At 40.0% G+C, this 18,391-nt stretch overlaps 1 protein-coding gene across 3 annotated transcripts in view; it reads left to right on the top strand.

Annotated features, from left to right (window-relative positions):
• Positions 1-379: 379 nt before the first annotated feature.
• Positions 380-18,391, top strand: part of cpx (synaptic transmission protein complexin) — a 217,131-nt gene continuing 199,119 nt past the window's right edge. For 2 of the 3 annotated variants that reach the window (XM_086971862.1, XM_022848134.2), the window contains exon 1: positions 381-677. The gene's annotated coding sequence lies outside the window, so the exon portion shown is untranslated. Of the gene's footprint in view, positions 678-18,391 lie in introns of all 3 variants that reach the window. The other variant, XM_086971861.1, reaches the window with a different exon arrangement.

The raw sequence follows: 18,391 nt of genomic DNA, 5'->3' as shown, positions 1-18,391 counted from the left end.
TTGTCGAATATTTAGGCCGAAGGGCGAACTTAACAGGTCACATTTCTACATTGTTAACGTCTTGTAATGCGGAAATAGAGCGGGCATTGTTTCTCTCTCTGTCTTGTGTCACAGTGAGGTTTTTTATTGGTGTTATTGAACAGCGCAACAAATTACAATATTATATTGCATTTCCATGTTTCATTATAGCTTCCGTTAGTCGAGATTAGTGGTATACGGTGTTGCAAGGAGAAGCCTGCTGTAGGGAGCTAGGTTTAGTTTGGAGGAAATGGAGGCCCTCAACGTGGAGAGGGCGTTGATGGAGGAAGGGAGCTGCGGACTGGTAAATTCCAACGCTAAATCCCAGCTCCATGAACCCCCACGGCTGCAACTACAACAAGCAATACACGGCCACCCCCTCCAGGGCTACACAAGGCAGACAAAGTAGTCTGCATGAACCACATAGCATCTAAAGGCTGCTTCTGCTTTATCAATTGTGTGTTGCAGTGTTACCAGTGCGAAGCAAAGTATTGTCCTGGGCGACGTGCCAACTTGTGCTCGGGACAAATTCAGGACGCGTCTCGTCAGTGCTTTGAAGTACAGTGCAGTTGTCGTGAGACTGAAGTCCAAACAAAGGTGAAGCATCGCGGCAATAGACCAGTGTAGCAGCCTACCTTAGCAGCCTGCAGCTCACTGAGGTAAGTGGGTCAGTGCACGTTCCGTTCGTATGGATGGGTCACGTGTTTTCATAGAAATGCTGGGAGAAATAGGGCTACCTTGACCAGCCGTCTGCGTATAATCATTGCCCTTCTCCGTTCGTCGGTGCCCATCGGTTGGCTCGAAAAGGACGGTGGGAACAAAGGGATCACCGGCATAGGAAAGCAAACGATGCAGCGGAGCCCTGTAGCAGATACCAACCAGTTTGGCCCTCTACGCCTTATTTGACGTTCGAATTCTACCGTAACAGCCTTTGTCTATCCATTACAAGATTGGACCTTGTGCAATACGAGCATGATTAGTAGTGAAATTTAACGTCACGAAGTACTCTGCGCAGTAGAATAGCTTTTATCACTGATGAATCAATGGCGCGCCACTCGGCTATACTAAGCACAAGAACGAATCTTCGGTGCGGTGTATCCGTTGCAATAAATAGGCCGTACGAATAGCTCAGATAACGTATTGCGTAGAGATTGTATATTTGAGCTTGGTGGATACGGTCAAAGGTATATTACTCGTTATATATCGTGCGTGTTATTTCGCTTTCAGTTCATGTAGCGAGGCAATGTTTAGGGCTGTACGTTCTTTTAAGAACGAAACCATATAATTAAAATATGTTATAGGACCGCTCGGGGTACGGTTATAACTCTGTTTGTCAAAATTAAAAACTCTATGCTAATTACATGTATCCTTTTAATTTTAGGATTGATGTGATTCGCCCGGTAAGCTCATATTTAGCAACTCAAGTGATGTGTACCGCCCATGAATTGCTCGATAGAGAAATCAATAACATGCCTTCATTTTCGGATCTACGCTTACATGTACTGGTTAGGCTGTTCGAAAACGACATGACAATTCCCTAAGGGATCTTTATTCGATACCCGGAGAGCCTAAACCCACACTGCAGACCCAGCCTCACGATTTTTCTAACAGACAACAGCCGATCTGCGCCTGTCTATTTGTCAGATGTACAATTTCGTAACTTGTCCGACGCGGTCCTGTTATGCGTGAAATACTGATTAGACACTCTATATTGATACTTCGTTGTGGCTTCCGCCAGCGACTTGACAGAAAACAAGACCACATACCCAGATCAGCGCTCAATGGGTCATGTAGCCGATGTACTTCTCGTACTCAATAACTGGGGCATTTCAATTAAACCATGACAATACCCCATTAAACGGTGGTTACATTTGAGTGCGTTGTGTTTGGCAGCAAAAGAAATATACAAAGCACTATTAAGGACTGGCACTGTTTCGTCAGATCTCATAGCGGAACTTGAAGCACTTCAATGACAATGACCTTTATAACTCGCTGCCTTAAAATTGTCCTATTGAGTTTTGGGCAAGGTTATCTCCGCTCTAATATAGTGCGCTAAAACAAAAAGTACTAAAAGGCGATTTGGATCTTATCAGACGCCAAAGTGGATCGGTCCTACCCGAAATTAGTTCAAGCGATATTCTGGGTGGTAAATTTTTGACCCAGCCAGAGTGCAATCTTCGACAGGGCATCACCCTTTAATTTTTTATAATGACAAATAGATAACTAGTAGCCTGCACGGATTGAGTGTCGTTCAAAGGGTCGATCGACCTCTACTGATTTTTCAAATAATTTCCTATAGAAATTTCATGTCCCAGCCACACTTTATCTTATCTGTTTAAACCTGTATAAATACTTATTGGCTTACGAGTACGATTGACGATTCAATTGTTATAGGCTTAGCACAATTACCTTAGAAGAGCTGTGAAGTATGGTGAGCAGGAGAAAAATTCCTATATAGAACAAAATATATTTACTACTGAAAGTTATGTAATTTTATACACAAGAGATTGCGTTCTGTATCTGAGGGCTTGAACGACCTAAAAAACCGGCTGGTGTAAAGCTACTTCTATAATCTGATCACACTTGACTGGGTTATTTCGGTAGTCGGCCCACCTCGACCGAATCATAATGGACCCATTCTCGATAGGGAAAAGGTATATATGCGCTCCTTGTGTTGACTGGCCTTAGCTTTTGAACAACGAATCTCTAGAAAGGTTACCAGATGGCACGAAGCAATGGATTGCGAGTGTGTAGATGAACAAGTACGGACTGCATTAAGCGGCCTATGCATCTTTACCTAAAAAAAATAAAAAGACTATATTAGTGTGTGGTACAGTGAGTACAATGTTCAACAAAAGAACTTCCTATATAATAAATGTAGTATATATCGATCGAACACGTTTTCTACTTGACATACATTCGACATATTGGACGACACATTTATTCAGATCATTCATTTAGCGAGAAAAAAATGCAATAAATGTTTACATTGCCTACTCTCGAGCCCTTACAAAATGCCGAAGAAAGGAGTCTTCTCGGGTTGAAAAATACGTTTTATAGCTGCGGTTAGTAGTTATGTATTGGCTGCGAGTCTATTTGTTTTAAAGCGAATCAGACTCAGTATTTCTATATAACTAACATGACCGGGCTGAAATTTCCCGATAAACAAGCTCGGTAAGCTCTCAGAGAAATCGAGGCAGTGATTTAGTGTGGGGCCTTATAGATACGGTCATGGTTTTAGCAAGCACTTCGATATTTCGTTGCGGTATAGACCGACCATTCGAGGTGCTTATGTATAAAAAAAAGAGAAATTAATGAATTGAAATGTATATATATATATATATATATATATATATATACAGAATCTAAACTATGTGTCTAAACAGTGTAACGATGATGTTAGCCTATAGAGGATTCAACTAGGCCTTCCTCCAAAAAGGTTGGTATTTAAAGCAGCTGGGCCGGCTTAGACATGAATTATGATTCCCAATTGAACCTAACCTATTGTGAGATGGCTCGACAAAGACAGAATAAACTTATAAGAACAGACTTAATAGTGTGCTAAGTTCTGTGCTTTTCAATAAAAAAGGATCTTCACTCGCCCGTCTGCACAGGAACTTTGGTCACTGCAAATATCCTTCGAGTTAAGCTCAGAGAAAGGTCGTACTATAACTGGCAATACGACGTTTCTTTGTTAACAAATAACAGCCAGTATTTTCCAAGAGGCAGAATTCCCTCAGCATCCATCGAGCGGTTAAGCGTTTATCGCCGGCTTTACTGTGAGAGCTAATTCAAATCTCGACATCTATGGATATTTCGAATAAGACGGTTTTTTGTTCGCAGCCATTTTGAATGGGGTAACAATAAACGTTCAGGTCATGAGCTGGTCTTTGAGACTGTAATCTGTTTAAGAATTCATATGCTCCTGGCATGGAGGGAATATCATTCCTTTTAATCATAAAGCTGACCTACGATAGCAGTGAAAACTATTGATTTTCATACCTAATTGCCGAGGGATTTGTCGTTAAGAATTCAAGTTACCGAAATATAATTACTGATCTAATATGATGGAATAAAACTTCATGGTTATTTATGATATTACGTATAAGTTCATTATAGTATATTTGAGGTCAGCTTACGTAAAGCATTTCGTATAAAGACATTGTAAACTATACATTTACTGTAATTGGCTGTTAGTGTATATAAAGGTTCGTAATTATCAATCCGAGTTGATTTTTCTACGCTGCTCCATACCCATAACATGAAATGATCTGAATTAATGATCTGGTACATTTTTATAGCAGTTGAACGTGTAGGGTCGACCCCAGCATTGTCTTGAACATTAAAAAGATTTCTGCTAAATTACTAACTTAGATAACTTGGGATACAAGTATCGCTCTCAACCTTTTTAAAAACACATTTTTTTTTTATATAATTTAATTTTTTCAAATTTAGTAGACGATACAATAGTTAGCGGAAAATTCATTAGATAGACAAACAGAACCTGGTCTTGCCTTTCGTATTTGAATGTCTACGGGTTGTTGAAATCGTTTCAATTCCAAAGGATACATGCGTTCATGTGTCTAGAAAACTTACGCATAACGCTTCTAGTGATATAAACTAATTACATAACTCGCTCGCTAAGTATCTACCTGAGGGCAGAAAAAGGGAATGAGTGTAAACTCCTCGAAAATAGTTGTCAGCAAGTTCCGCCAAAATATATACTATGAAAAGCAAATCAACTAAGTAACTTGCAAGGTTATGATAGAATTCGTCGAAAAGCAAAGAGTACGCTCTGCGCCAGCCATCGCCTCTATAATAAACTTGAAGAAGCCCCCATAGGTGGAACAAATCAAGATTTTATCTACAGTGACCCAATGGTGGTATTAGGCATTGGAAACAGAGCATAAAATAGAGCGCGCTAATAATCTACACGTTGCGAGCAGTTAAGGCAGGCGAGGAATACAAAGTTCGACCAGAAAATTAGAGCAGACGTGCCAGTTATCAGAATAAACAAAAAAACAGACGTTCTCATTTATGAAATGTACATCACCTACGAAAGAAGTACGATAATTGCTAGATATAATAGATATGATAGCGGAGGGTCGTAGGCTGGCTTTCTCAGTAATCTTGAAGAAAAACACCGCGCTAGCTTAATAAAATTATAGCAAAGCAATAATTTCGATAAAAACAATTATTACAGATTCTAGCATTATAGCGTACTGGTCGTGTCTTACTTAATATAATGACGTACGTCGTAATGAGAACGATTCGATATTGCCTCTAGATCGAGTAAGTTCAATGCACGGGAAGGCGTAAACTTCAACTTACGGATAGAGAATGCTGTAGACTTCAGCCATTAAAAGTAAAGCGAATCGATAAATCAGGAAAGCGTCAAGGATGATGAATACTTCAAACTTGGATTAGATTTCAAAAAGACATGGAAAATCAGCAAAGAGAGCCAGAACGCGGAAAGCATAGTACTGTAGAAGCTGTAATCGATTTTTCTTTGTTGTCGTAGAGGTCGGAACATCTCATCGCAGCTAATCCTTGCGTCACAATAGGAATAATTTCGAAAATACACGTGATGCTGGCAGTCGGTGGGTAAACATATCCCGATCAGGCTCAAATGAGGCAACGCAAATCTGACATTAGAACGCAAATACATAATTTGAAAATATCGTCATCGTTAGCCGTTCGGAGCACCCGGAATCCCGTCAGGGGTTAAGTAGCAAAACCTACTAATCAAGTTGAAAATAGTGCGTCAGTTAAGCTAAATTAATAAATACGTTGGCCAGAATTATAAACATTCAGCATAAACTTGTTGCTGGAAACTCACTGGCTTTTAAGGGTTGTTTCAGTAAAAAATATTGCATTTTTTATTTTTGACGTACTCGAACAAATTTCCATTTCCAGATATATCATTTGAAGCAAACGCTTGATTTTTACACACATGTTACGTTTCTGGCAAATATCGTAAATTACTATTCATACTTATCACTTCTATGTATAAAATGTCTTCGCTTGAGTATACTGAACTGAAAAAAGTTATTTTTGATGTCGTTTTCGGAATCCTCAATGACGCCTACTACACGGTCGACAAGTAGTCGAAGGCTGCCTATAATGACAATTGTATAATGGAAAGTTGTCACTGAAACGTTCCACTGAAACTCTACTATTTGTAGATGAAGTTTCAAGTGTAGTTATATTGATTTTACACATAGAAGTTTAATGTTAACTACGTAGATATACCGCCTTATATAATGAGGCTACTGGGACAATTAGTACATGCGTGAAGACCTCGGACAAGCTTGAGTGCTTCGCGTGAAATATGTAAGTAACGTGAGTTAAATTGAAGTGCGTTATTGATTCATTAAAAATATGCGTCTTTATTACTGTCATGAAGAGGGAGGTATACAGCGTCAAAAAGTAGACCAAGTTTCTAAAAGGTAAGCGTGCACTTCGTGAAATCGTATTCAGTGTTAGGTTGTTTACTCACTCCAGCCTTAGGTGTTTACTATTCCATGGATAATCAAGACATTGATCGAATGGAAATTCCAAAGCATGACGGGCCAATTTATATACAGGGTCGTGTTATCACGGTACTATCGGAAACGAGTGAAGATCTATATCGAACCAGACTAACTTTTTGTGTGGGGAATAGCTCAAGTCGTGACTTATTACAAAAGGAAGCTTTAATAAATTAAACAAAAAGGTGTTGATGAATGCAAGCAAGAACATATTAGAAATTATATATCATTAAATCATACTAATTAACTGTTTCTGGACCTCTGTTTAAATCAGTTCTAAGTTTCGTCGGATTGCGTCAGTCATTTTCGTTTGCTATTAGCATAACTTCGCGCTGGATTATGTGTTTGAAAGGGAGGGTATTTTTGTGTGTCGATATACACGGCTGTGAACCTATGCGAAGTTTCAGACAAGTGATGTCCTATTTGCAGCTATGCTTAAGGTCATACCCCCATTAAGCGGTGTTGTCAAGTGGAGAGCAATGGAGTACAACTTTTTTTACCCAGGATCGTTTCACCAAAGGCACATATTTTACAAACATAAACTGCCGGCGTCCTGTGGGGCGACAGCAGAGTAAGGGAGAGGGGTGCCCCGCTGTCGTACCCGCATGCCGTTGCAGCAGTAGCAAGAGTCACTGTAAGCGACAACAACATGCATATACTATATTTTCTGCAGAAGGTTTTGTATCATAGAGGCATTGCGCGGGGCGTCGTGGCACCCGTGCAGTTAAATGCTTCTCAAATTGCGAAAAGCATAAATACGAGCGTATAATGTTCACAGGGCGTCTGTTGTTACCTTACCTGTCCGTACTAGCGCTGCACCTGGTGCCGCCGTCATCTAAAATATCACCTTCCTTTTTCCTTCCAACTCCTTCTCCCTTTTTTCCTATCTCTTTTTATCGATTGTACATGTATTATCGCTATGAAAGCGCGACTGGTAGTGTCCGTAGAATATAAGACTGATGAGTATGTACAGAGTGGCGTCTGTTTGTTCAGATGCCCGTAAGAAGAAAAGGCTGAGCCGAGCGCAAGGCTACAAAGGACGTAGTTGCGAGGGCTGGCGGGTAAACTAACCTTGACTGAGCTATGTCGGTTAAACTGTGTCCTGTTTGTTGCGGCGGTCACGCAGTCCCCTAACCCAAGCTTAACGTTGCCGCAAAGCACTGGGCAACGACGACCGTTTTTTCCCTGCTCGTGCTTTGTGCCCCGTGTTGCTGCCGCTACTGCTGCTGCTGTTGCTGTTTGCACAATGGCAAGTGTTATTTCTGTGGCCAACATTTTTCAGCGTCTTCATTGTGCTCCATTAGGCGATGTTGGTGTCATATTGGCAGCAGAAAACGCGATTGTATACAAGGCAGTGACAGCAACAACAGCAGACTTCAGGGTCTATGCTAGTCCATTCGCCAAGGAACTATTGGAGACTGAAAAACATACAAGCTGTTTCATAGCAATCGCATCGCATCGCATCGCGTCGCTGAAACGATAAATCAAGGATCGGACCAACACATACTTAAGTGCTTCTCCAATCGGAGAAGGAGGCTTCCCCGACAAAAGGTACTCCCAGTAAGCGGATTCTCACCTTTTCTTATCCCTCTACCCCCAGTCAAAAGCCTTCTGTCTCTTCCTTTCGTTTTCGCTTCCGCATCTCCACTTCTATTGGATTTCGCTTCTCCCCTGTGCAAAGAGAACGTTTCCAAAAACCCCGACAAATAATTGCCTGAATCGAAAACATAAACCACTTCCGTGCGTAGATTGTGGATGGGCCTGCAAGGGTGAAATGACATGTATCTAATAGAATTGAATATTGTATATGCAGAATTCCATGCGATACATAGTTTTAAAGCATTGTAATGTATTTCGGACACTTTAGCTTAGTGCTTCTAACCGAAAATCCTAGACACCCAGCTTAGATGTGCGTCGAGACGCTGTGCGTTTACGTCAAATCTTGAATCGCTCTATCAGGCTTTTTTGCGTTGTACTCAATACATGCCTGAATCCTTTCTATCTGCAACACTTGGTCCCTATTTTCCCTCAGCCGTTACAAGCATGTTGAGGATGCATCGTTGTTGAATACCTCTTCCTCATGAGAGATCTTTTATTTCTCCAAATACAGCGTCGAGTTTTATCATCATCAGGTTTGGTAAATCCGCCTTTTTTAGATTATGTGCTACTGTCTAGGCTGTACTTTAAAAATTCGAGGCAAATCTTTTTTACTACAGAGAGACATCACGTTTGCGAGAAGGCTTCTAGAAACACTTCTAGGAAGGTAGACAGCATATGTCAACCTTGTCTAGTCTAAATGGTTAGCAGGCACTGTACCGTAATTACTTCGATCTCAGTTTAGCCATGTTCGTTAACAACTTGTTGAGCAGTATTTTGAGCACGGAAACGTGTAAAATCCAAGCAGAACAAATAGACATATTGCTGTCCCACTATATATGATACATAAATAAGTAAGCCATTTAGGGTGCAACAATTAAATCTACTATATATTTTATATGAATAAAGTATTTAATCTTTAGTAGTTATAGTAGCTCTAGAGAAGATATCCGTAAGAATTTTAGACATTATATGACTTTGCTAATACATCGAAGCGTAGCTCGTTTTATAGTTTCAAATATGAAAAACCCGGTTTAGCTCATCCTTATCTTTTCCTTAACTTCCTTATCTAACTTCCTTAACTTTTTCTCCAAAAATGGGGAAGAGCAATATCTGTGCATATATCTGAATTACCACTCTTTTTATTTATCGAAGTTATGTATCACTAGACGAGCGACAACTTCTTAGATTTTGCCCCTCCGCTCAAAACAAACGAAGACTTTTTAAAGAAGTTTCGCCTTAATGATCCTTTGTAAACAAGTAGTTATTTCAGCCTACCTCTAATTTTGTGCAAACAGAAGGTACAGTACATAAATTCGACTCATGTTAATAAAAAGTAGAGCAGATGCTCGTAGAGTGATGCACAGCGAGAATCAGCAACAGGAAAAGCGGGTAACAGATAACACGTCTTGTTTATCGCTGGCGTGCGTGAACTACCTTAAAATTCCTTCTCAAAAAAAGGTAGTCGTCGTGACCACTGTTGCGGTAAGTCGTTGTTGTGCGCCCATTTACTCAGTTGTTGCTACTACCTGCGATCAAGCTTTGGCAAACAGAATCATACAAACATGTATGTCGTCATTCAATAAGGTCCAGCAGGTTGAAGCCAAAGCTAAAACTGACTGAGTAGGCAATACCTGAAACACTGTAGGATCTGGTGGAGACTAACGGCTGTTGTTAAGCCGATTGGGATTAAGTCCTTTAGAAAGACCTAGGTGAAGAACGCTGCTTGAGAAATGCCGCGCTGTAGAGATTCGCTAGTCTATCGAACGGTTCACTCAATGTTTTGCGTGGCTGAAAAGACCGTAGCAAGTTCCGGTAGTTCATAGGCTTAGATCTACTTTGGCTTCAGATGTGACCGGATGGCTATGTGAGACGTCCGGCGTTTTAGCACCCACACTCGAAACTCAAGACTTTTCTCGTTCCCCTAAGTGCCCCTATGCCGTTCACTTGTTCGGGGCTCTTACAAGACGAGCGAACAGACCGGCAAAAAGAAAAGTTGCAAGCGTTGCACAAACGGCAGCGGACAACAGTAGATTGAGCGACGAGAAGACAGCTGAACGGAGCCGTTAGCCGTCAGAAAGAGAGTAGGCCTTCAGCTTCCTTTCTAGTCCATAGCTGCGTCTTGTCCCACACATCTTTTCATGTGTCTCCTGCCAAAACTAGATGGGCTGCTGATGGCGGTAGGTTTTCACAAAGCTAGGGAGATTGGTTGACTCAGTTTGTTGGCAGACTCCCGCAGTTTCCCCGTTTCTGAAAGACTGCGAAAATGACAGCGGACAGACTGGTATGCAGGGAAGCGAAAACCTTAAGAGGGACTGAAGAACGAAAAAAAAAAAGACGATTGACTCCTTACTTGTAAGATGCGTCTGACTGTACTTGACTGGGACCTTTCGCGTTTTCTCTGAAAACTTACTACCGCCCAAAGAAATGATGTGAGTGCCATTTGAAAGGTTTGGAAAAGGACAATGGGTGCCAGGGGCTGCTTTGGGTGCAGCCGGCAAAGTCGAGTTTGCATTCGTGGTGTGCAGATCGACATTTAAAGGTTTGCCATGCCTACATGCTATAAATGCAATTATAGTTTGAAATACTCATATACATATATTTGTGTGTGATGTAACAATACGTCTTAAAAGTCAGTAGGTGTTTTCGATTCTTTGATGAAGTCTTTGGAAACAGATTCTGAACATTTTTCCCTGGCTCCTTTGCTGATTTACATGGAACCTCATCCTAAAAGTAAGCCAGAAGACAGAGCGCGGGGAAAAGGTGCACCAATGTCTCGGGGGGATTAACTTAATGGCATCTGACATACTCGTTTATACCTGTTCGTACACATATTGCCAGTTTCTTGGAATTTTAACTGAAATGCACAGGGCGTACACGAACGACGTAACGGCAAGGTCGATGAAGCTTGCCTAAGGATGTTCGTTGTGATTCTCTTAAACTCTTCTTCGAGAAACTAAGAAACTAACGAAATCGATGGCTCAAAAGCATGTTTTTTCCTAATAAGCAGCAGAGAGAAATTGGGTGTTTGATTTACGCTTATCGGACACTAAATTGAATGCTATATAATGGGCTCGATTGCGTCTACCGTATCAGTGTTAGATTCTACTGCCCTGTTCATATGTTGTGACTTTAGCAGTTGATATCTACCTCACTATTGTGTTCTTATACAGTAAAAATTTGACTGGACAAACCCAGATAGACAGTTCCCCATTTTTTCCACTAAATCTAGCATCTATTAATACATATCCTAAAGGCCATTGGCAAACAAATCGAACTAAGGGCAGTAGGATGAGTCAGTTGTTTCGCCTTAACTGCAGTGGTAGAAGTTCATCTTGAAAAGATTACACTATTTGTGGTATGTTAGGGGCCAACGATATATATTACGGATATACATTAATGAACTTCCTGTTCGTTAAATCGATTTTGGGAAGGTCGTTCCCCCACTAAATTCGTAATAACCAATTTGGTAATTAGGAGCCAGCAAAGACAGTATCAGAGGTAAAAAAGGAAGTTACATTTATTTAAATTTAACAATAGATAGTTTTTGGAGTATCTCTTTGAAAAATCTCCACACAAAGGTTAGATGCAGGGATGGCTGCTTATCGAATTCTTATGTTTATTTTTTTTACTTTATTTATTTTTATGTCGTATACTTATTTATGTGTTTATCGAATATTTGTTATATTATTATACTTCGACAAGATTGTTTTGGTGCCGTAGGTGTATTTCTACACGTTTTAAGGGACGGATCATAGTCGTTGATAAGTCGTATTCTAAAAGTAGTTACGCTTTTTGATAACGCTACTAGATTCATAAGTGGAGATAAAACAAGGGCACATTAAAGTATTACTCGCATTACCATAAACGTGCGGTGAACCAGCCAGGTCGATATGTACCATAATTGACTTTACTGTTATTTTTATCAATGTACTTTGGAGTAACGGCAATTCTGGAAATTTTTTTTTAATATCCTTAAAATTGTTTTAACCCTTGATGCGTATTGGAAGCGTATAATAATTATTTCGAAATATAATACATGTGGCGCCTCTGTCGAGACTACCAACAGCTAATAATAGGTCCAAAATAACTCTGAAGTCAATTATTGAAAAATTGTTAGAATGATAATCATGGAAACTTGCATTACTATTGTCAGCTGATCATGTTCCTGAAGGCTTCTTGAAGACTGTAAAAGCCCCGAAGTACCTCGCAGATAAGCTCATTTGGAACTGCACATTAGGCCGGAAGTGGCCCTCCAGGGAACACAGAAGCTGTCATAAGAAGTGATCTTATTAGCCCGGCATAGTGCCCTGACATTCAGTCGTCAATGCTATAACTCATTAAACCCCTTATATTGAATCAAATGAAGATCTTTCAACTTTACGACCGATTTCTAGGCTTCCTAACTATCACTATACACCTATAAGAAATAAAAACTCTTACCCGAACTCGAAGATCATAGCACGTGCAGACAATGTCTGTATGCTCAGATATACTAGCCTATTTTGGGAAACGACTTTTTGGGTATAATAACTCAAGTTTTGTTCTTGCGTTGTTGTGGTCCGCTGATTTGCCCAAAGGCTACGATGGATAAAAACAATCTATTATATAAGCTTAAACCACTAGCAATGGCAACAGGTGTGCAATGCGATTTTGTAAGCACAATTTAGCCTGCGTGTAAACAATAGCACATGGATCAAGCAAAAATCCTATTTGCTATTAATCTTCGTTAACTTATTTACATAAATTGGAAGCAATTATAGAGACGTTTCTCCCTGCACTTACGTACTTTCCGAACTACGAAGCAGAGTGTTTACCTAACTTCTCCGAAACACTTCGAGCGTTTCGAGTACCCGATATTCGCGAAGGTCTGCTGGCGGAGCCACATATTGTCTAAGTCAGACTCATCCAATTTCGGCCATAGAAAGCTACTTTACTTCTGTGGTAAGAATCGTTTCCAGTGTAGTAAAAAAAAAAAAAAAAAATACGGCTTATATCCTCTACCTAGAGGCCAGGTTAAGCTGTGACGATTTTGAGGGACATTAAAGCGTTTACATCGCCTAGCATATCGTCAGTTAATGCTTTAATAACTTTTCTGTGCGAGATCTACCTAAGGTACAGCACAATAGATGCAGATCTATTTGTTTTAAACCCTTCTACCCAACGGCGAACAGTAATGCTTGGGTTCGCATATGGCTCTTGTCCAGTGGGTATCGGAGTTCAAAACGGCCTTCTCTTGTCCTCCTTGTAGACTGTATCAGACCTGCACCAATACGTGCCTGTGGCACAAAGGTTTACTGGAACATAATTGAATTAGATACAATAGCAACCTTATACACAGATTTTTGTTACTGTATTATAACACAACAATTCGTTTCCTCGCAACATTTCCCTATATGAAAGCCGGGGTGGGGAAATACAAGCAATGAGCCAACTGTCACACCAGTAAGGGCTACTCTGGTTCAGGTGTGGGCAAAGCGACCCACGGCTAGCTACGGGGCCGTTTCTACGCTCTGATAGAGCGAACTTTTTCTCCCAGCAACAACGTCACACACGCCTGCCTTTCACTAAAAAATACACATCAACTAACGCAGTATCATATAAGATGGGATCCTAGAAGAACGAGACAATCAAGCGGACATTTTCCCAGCCTCAGCCGTAGCTCGCGTTTTATCTGCGCCAAAAAACAGAAAATACCGCCCGATCTGATGCCGAAAAAGAGAACAAGAACCTAGCAGACGGTGCCATTCTGAAAATTTACTTATGCTCATAGCTCCTCGATAACGAATTTGTCCGCGATCCGAAGCTGTATATTGGCAGGACGATGATAGGGGTAGTCAAAGTGTTAATATCAGTGGCAGAAGCAAATGACCACTCGGTCAATATAAACGCGTATACAGCCACTGTTTTTCCTTAGATTCTAACACATTACATAAGAGATTAAAAAAAAATCATCTAATGGCCAACACCTAACGCCCGTGCGCCAGGCACTGAGGCCTGTCAGAACTTTAAAGGTCGTCGATGCGTTGCGCGTGAATGGAATAATCAGTCCGACCGACCGACCGACCGACCGACCGACTAAAGACTAATTACATATACGGCCGCAACGCTGCGTGCCGCCTGCATAGCTTTTAGCTACCTAATAGCCTAAGTTTGTTATGGAAACTTTTCCGCCGCTGTCGTTTAGTTGTGGTTCTTTTAGGGTGCAGGTGCCTTACCGAGTGGCATCGCGTCTGTGAACTAATAGGATGATGTGGTAGCGCTCTTCAATCTGTTTTAATATAAAGGTAGTGGTTGTAGCTTTTCAGTTATTAAATATGTCAAGACATTAGATAACTAATGCCCTATATCTATATGAAAAAAGCTTTAAGTTGTCTAAGACCGAAGTTAGGATGTGGAACACTTAGTGATAGAATAATAATTCCTGCATACATTTTCCAGATAACCAAATATGTGACGTCTACAGTGTTTTTCAAAAAAAATAAATTGACTATTCAAGAGATAGTTGAGACAATAATATATTATGCCTCTTTTATTTACACAAAACAAGCTGTTCAGATTGTTTGTAATAATAAAGCAATATAAAAAAAAAGCCTACTTTCTGGTGCACAGGCCTTTCTATGAACAGTATAGTTGTCCAACAGCTGCCAAATAATATATCTAGTTTTCTATTACATCAAGCAGATCTTTGGTTTAGTTCAGTTTTTTTTCCATAAGACTATAATGATAATCTTGGACCCTACTTTTTAATAAATTGTCCTGCTCTTGCGATAGTTCCCTATATTGGCTAAATTCTAGCATTATGGTTCATCCTGAGAAGTTATTTGGACACCATGGACCTACGTGTTTACCGTGACCCGTTTATTATGTCAGGTCACCATCGTATAAAAGAAATTGGCCGCTTCTGCTTTTATTTCCCAATCATACTATTTTCAAAATTTAAAAATTTAGTCACTTCCCTATGCCCCTGCCAACACAACGCGTCACCAACCATAACTAACGTAACTAGATATGGCATACGTGTGAGAGCAGACACACGCAACGTTGCTGAAACCTTACGTTAAACAACAGAAAATTCGGTCTTCTAGTGCAGTGCAGAATGAGTTCCGTGGAGGACAATTCACGGGTCGGGAGCACAGCTGTCTAACCGTGCTCCCGACGTTTACTTTAAGTCTTTCTTATACAGTCTTATTTGCAATGTGTGTTTGTTATTTTTAATGTGGGCTTCGACGAGGTCTACGTATTAACAAATACCTGTTAAGAAAGCACCCATTTTATGGTTACCCTATGGGTACTGTTTTTTGTTTGTGAGAAAATGCTACATCAGAAGCAGAACTTACTAATGAAATTAATCGGGTCCTAAGTCTCCTATCTTCATAATCAGATAATAAAATTACAATATTTATATGGACGTGTAAAAATTAGCGGTGCCGCTTGTATCAACGTGCACAGTAGCCACAAACTAACAACATCATCAGCGTCCGTATCAACCAAACAGAGTATAGAAGAATGGTAAGTATCTTAAGTAATATCTTAAGTTAAGAAGAAATGAGTGGACTTCTTCATGTGCATAAATACGATGTAGTGGCTCAATCACTGGGAGTTTCAGTTACTGAATACTTAATCTAAGATAATGCATAGTTAAAGATTCATTTTTAAGTATGAAGAAGTTTGACCTCAAAACTGTTCCCTTATGTTCTCTCTACGGGCGTAGTCTTTTAGTAAGCCAAATAGATAAATTATAATCTAATATTTTCGATTTAGGGTTTATGTCGCGCTAATCAGTCTCGCTGAAGCTGTATGTACAGCTGTGTACACATTAAAGGCTATAAGTTCCACTTAAAGAAATATGCGATTATTTATTTTTGGACGATAGGTAAAATACCGCTAACTTGAACGAATGACACAAGTGTAGGTTAGGTGACTATCGTTGAAAAGTGTCCTATCTCGGTATTCCGGGCATACTTTAATAAAAAAAATTATAATAAAATGTAGTAGAAACATTTTTTGAACACCTACGATTTGTGAGCGCTTTTCAGATCAAATAGAGATGCATCGTATTAAAAATGTAGCAGGACATTTTTTTTTTATATAAGTCAGTGTTTTCAGCTGTATAAGGCTAGAGCGAAAGGCCGTAGCGGATTTGTCCTTGCCATTCGTATCATTTTTTTTGCCTTCTGATAAGAGCGTAAGGAACATTTGCCGAGTAAATGCATTTTTGGCCGCATGTTAATTTATACGACAAGCACATCTCGGCAGAAGTGGACGTTGGTTGATCGCTGCCAGTGTATAAAAAAAGGGATGTTGGACAGTGGGGCGGCATCTATTGGGAGGGTACGAAGTCATCCGGGGCCATATCCAAACAGCGCCAAACCAATGTCGATTATTCCGGTTATCCCGTCTGTTTCTCTCTCTCTCCTACTGATTTAGATACAGCGGTTTTTACTTTAGCATAGACTGCAGCGAGAAGTTCGTTTTGCTTTTGCGCTGCACGTTCGCAGGCGGCTGAAGGCTGAACACTGAAGTTATCAATGTTGCTTAGGCAGGTCGCCTATTGAAAGCGCAATCGTTTAGTACGAGGGCAGCCTGGGTTCAAGGTCGAAAAAACATCCGTCCGCAAACAGATAGCAACAGCATTACACTTTCACAACAACATTTACATTTTCGAACGTCCGTGAATCTACCTAGTCTAGGCGGGACCCGATGGACCTCCTAATGTTGTTGTCGTATTAACACGTCCGTGACAGGTGGTCTCCGGGGTACAGCCAAGGTGATTGGCGAGACCGCTTCAAAGCCTGGAATATGTGCGCGGTGTTCCAGGTTAAAATTAAGTAGATATTGGTTACAGGATGACTGCATGCAGTCGTCCGGCTAACGAGTGACGGATAGGATGGTTTCTAAATAAACCTGCCTTGTGGCAAGCTCATTTTTGCCATTTAATCGTTAAGTCTACATGAGCTTACATAAGCTTCAATGAAGCTGGTGGTAGTTTGCTTAATCAATCAATCTATATATATATATATATATATATATATATATATTGCCTGAAGATTATATATATATATATAATCTTCAGGAAAAGCGAAGTCAAAAATACATATATAATGCACTGGTTGAATGTCATTCAGACATTAGCGACGGATTATATATATATATATATATATATATATGGGAAACGAAAAGATTTATGACTAAGTTTAAGATAGCGGTCCGTAATTAACTTAATTAGCAACCATCAGATGAATTAAATATACAAACAAAAGAATGAAACTCCAAATCAGTAGAGTTCGAACGTTAAGGGTGCGTTGCTTCCCATCTAGCAAGTTAGAAATTCAAAAAATATTGACTCTCAATCTCCTACATTCTGAGCTATAGCAAACATTCGACTTCTAGGCAAAAAACGGTCCCATAAGCTTCCGGCGTAAGTTTTTTTTTATCTGTAACGCAATTACCTATGGGAATTACACGTGTTGATACGTATGTGTAGCGTATTTAACGATTCATAATCGCTCACTGGTATCTTACAGAATAATTTACGTGTAGTATGGCACAATCACCTAAAAGGATTTTATGTCGTCTTCTCAGAAATTTACTGAGAGGCCCCACTATATACTAGCAGTAGACCCAGAAAACCTACATTATACCTATACACAAAGATACCAATGGCTAATTTCGAATTATCAAAAAGCCGGTTAAAACTAAGCGGAAATTAGGTAGTGCTGAATGATAATAATAATAATAATAATGAGTGTTGATGCTATGCTCAATAGGTTACTATGTAACCCTTTTACGCTTAACTAAAACCTGAGCGATCTCTTATTGACGATGGTCTTGCCCAAAAGGATGTTGCCTAAAGTCGCTACCTATGAGTCCGCTGGCTACCTTCTAAGCAAGTTACTTGTGGAAAACTGACGTATCAATATTGAAGGCTAGCGACCATCATTTAATAAAAACTGAAATAGTTAAACATTTTCTTGCTTTTTGCTATAATAACCTGAGTGGACAAGCGCCTTGAAGGGTTGTGCTGGAAGGAGTTTGGCTGAAAGAAAAGGCGTTTCCTAAAAAGTTGCACGTAACAATAACAAGCTAATATTACGAAGTCCTTGGCAGGTAAGATACGACTGAACCGGCCTCAACTAACTAGTCAAGTTAACAGAGAGATAGTCTTAACGATTAACTTGATTTTTATTCTATACTATATAATTGATTGAGTCTAGTTCAATCCTAAAGTCATAATAGTGTTATTG

This window comes from Varroa jacobsoni, unplaced genomic scaffold (assembly GCF_002532875.2).
Source record: "Varroa jacobsoni isolate VJ856 unplaced genomic scaffold, vjacob_1.0 scaffold_1329, whole genome shotgun sequence".
NCBI classification, from domain to species: Eukaryota; Metazoa; Arthropoda; class Arachnida; order Mesostigmata; family Varroidae; genus Varroa; species Varroa jacobsoni.
Note: the sequence above shows the minus strand (reverse complement) of the source record. Positions and strands in the feature narration are given on the sequence as shown.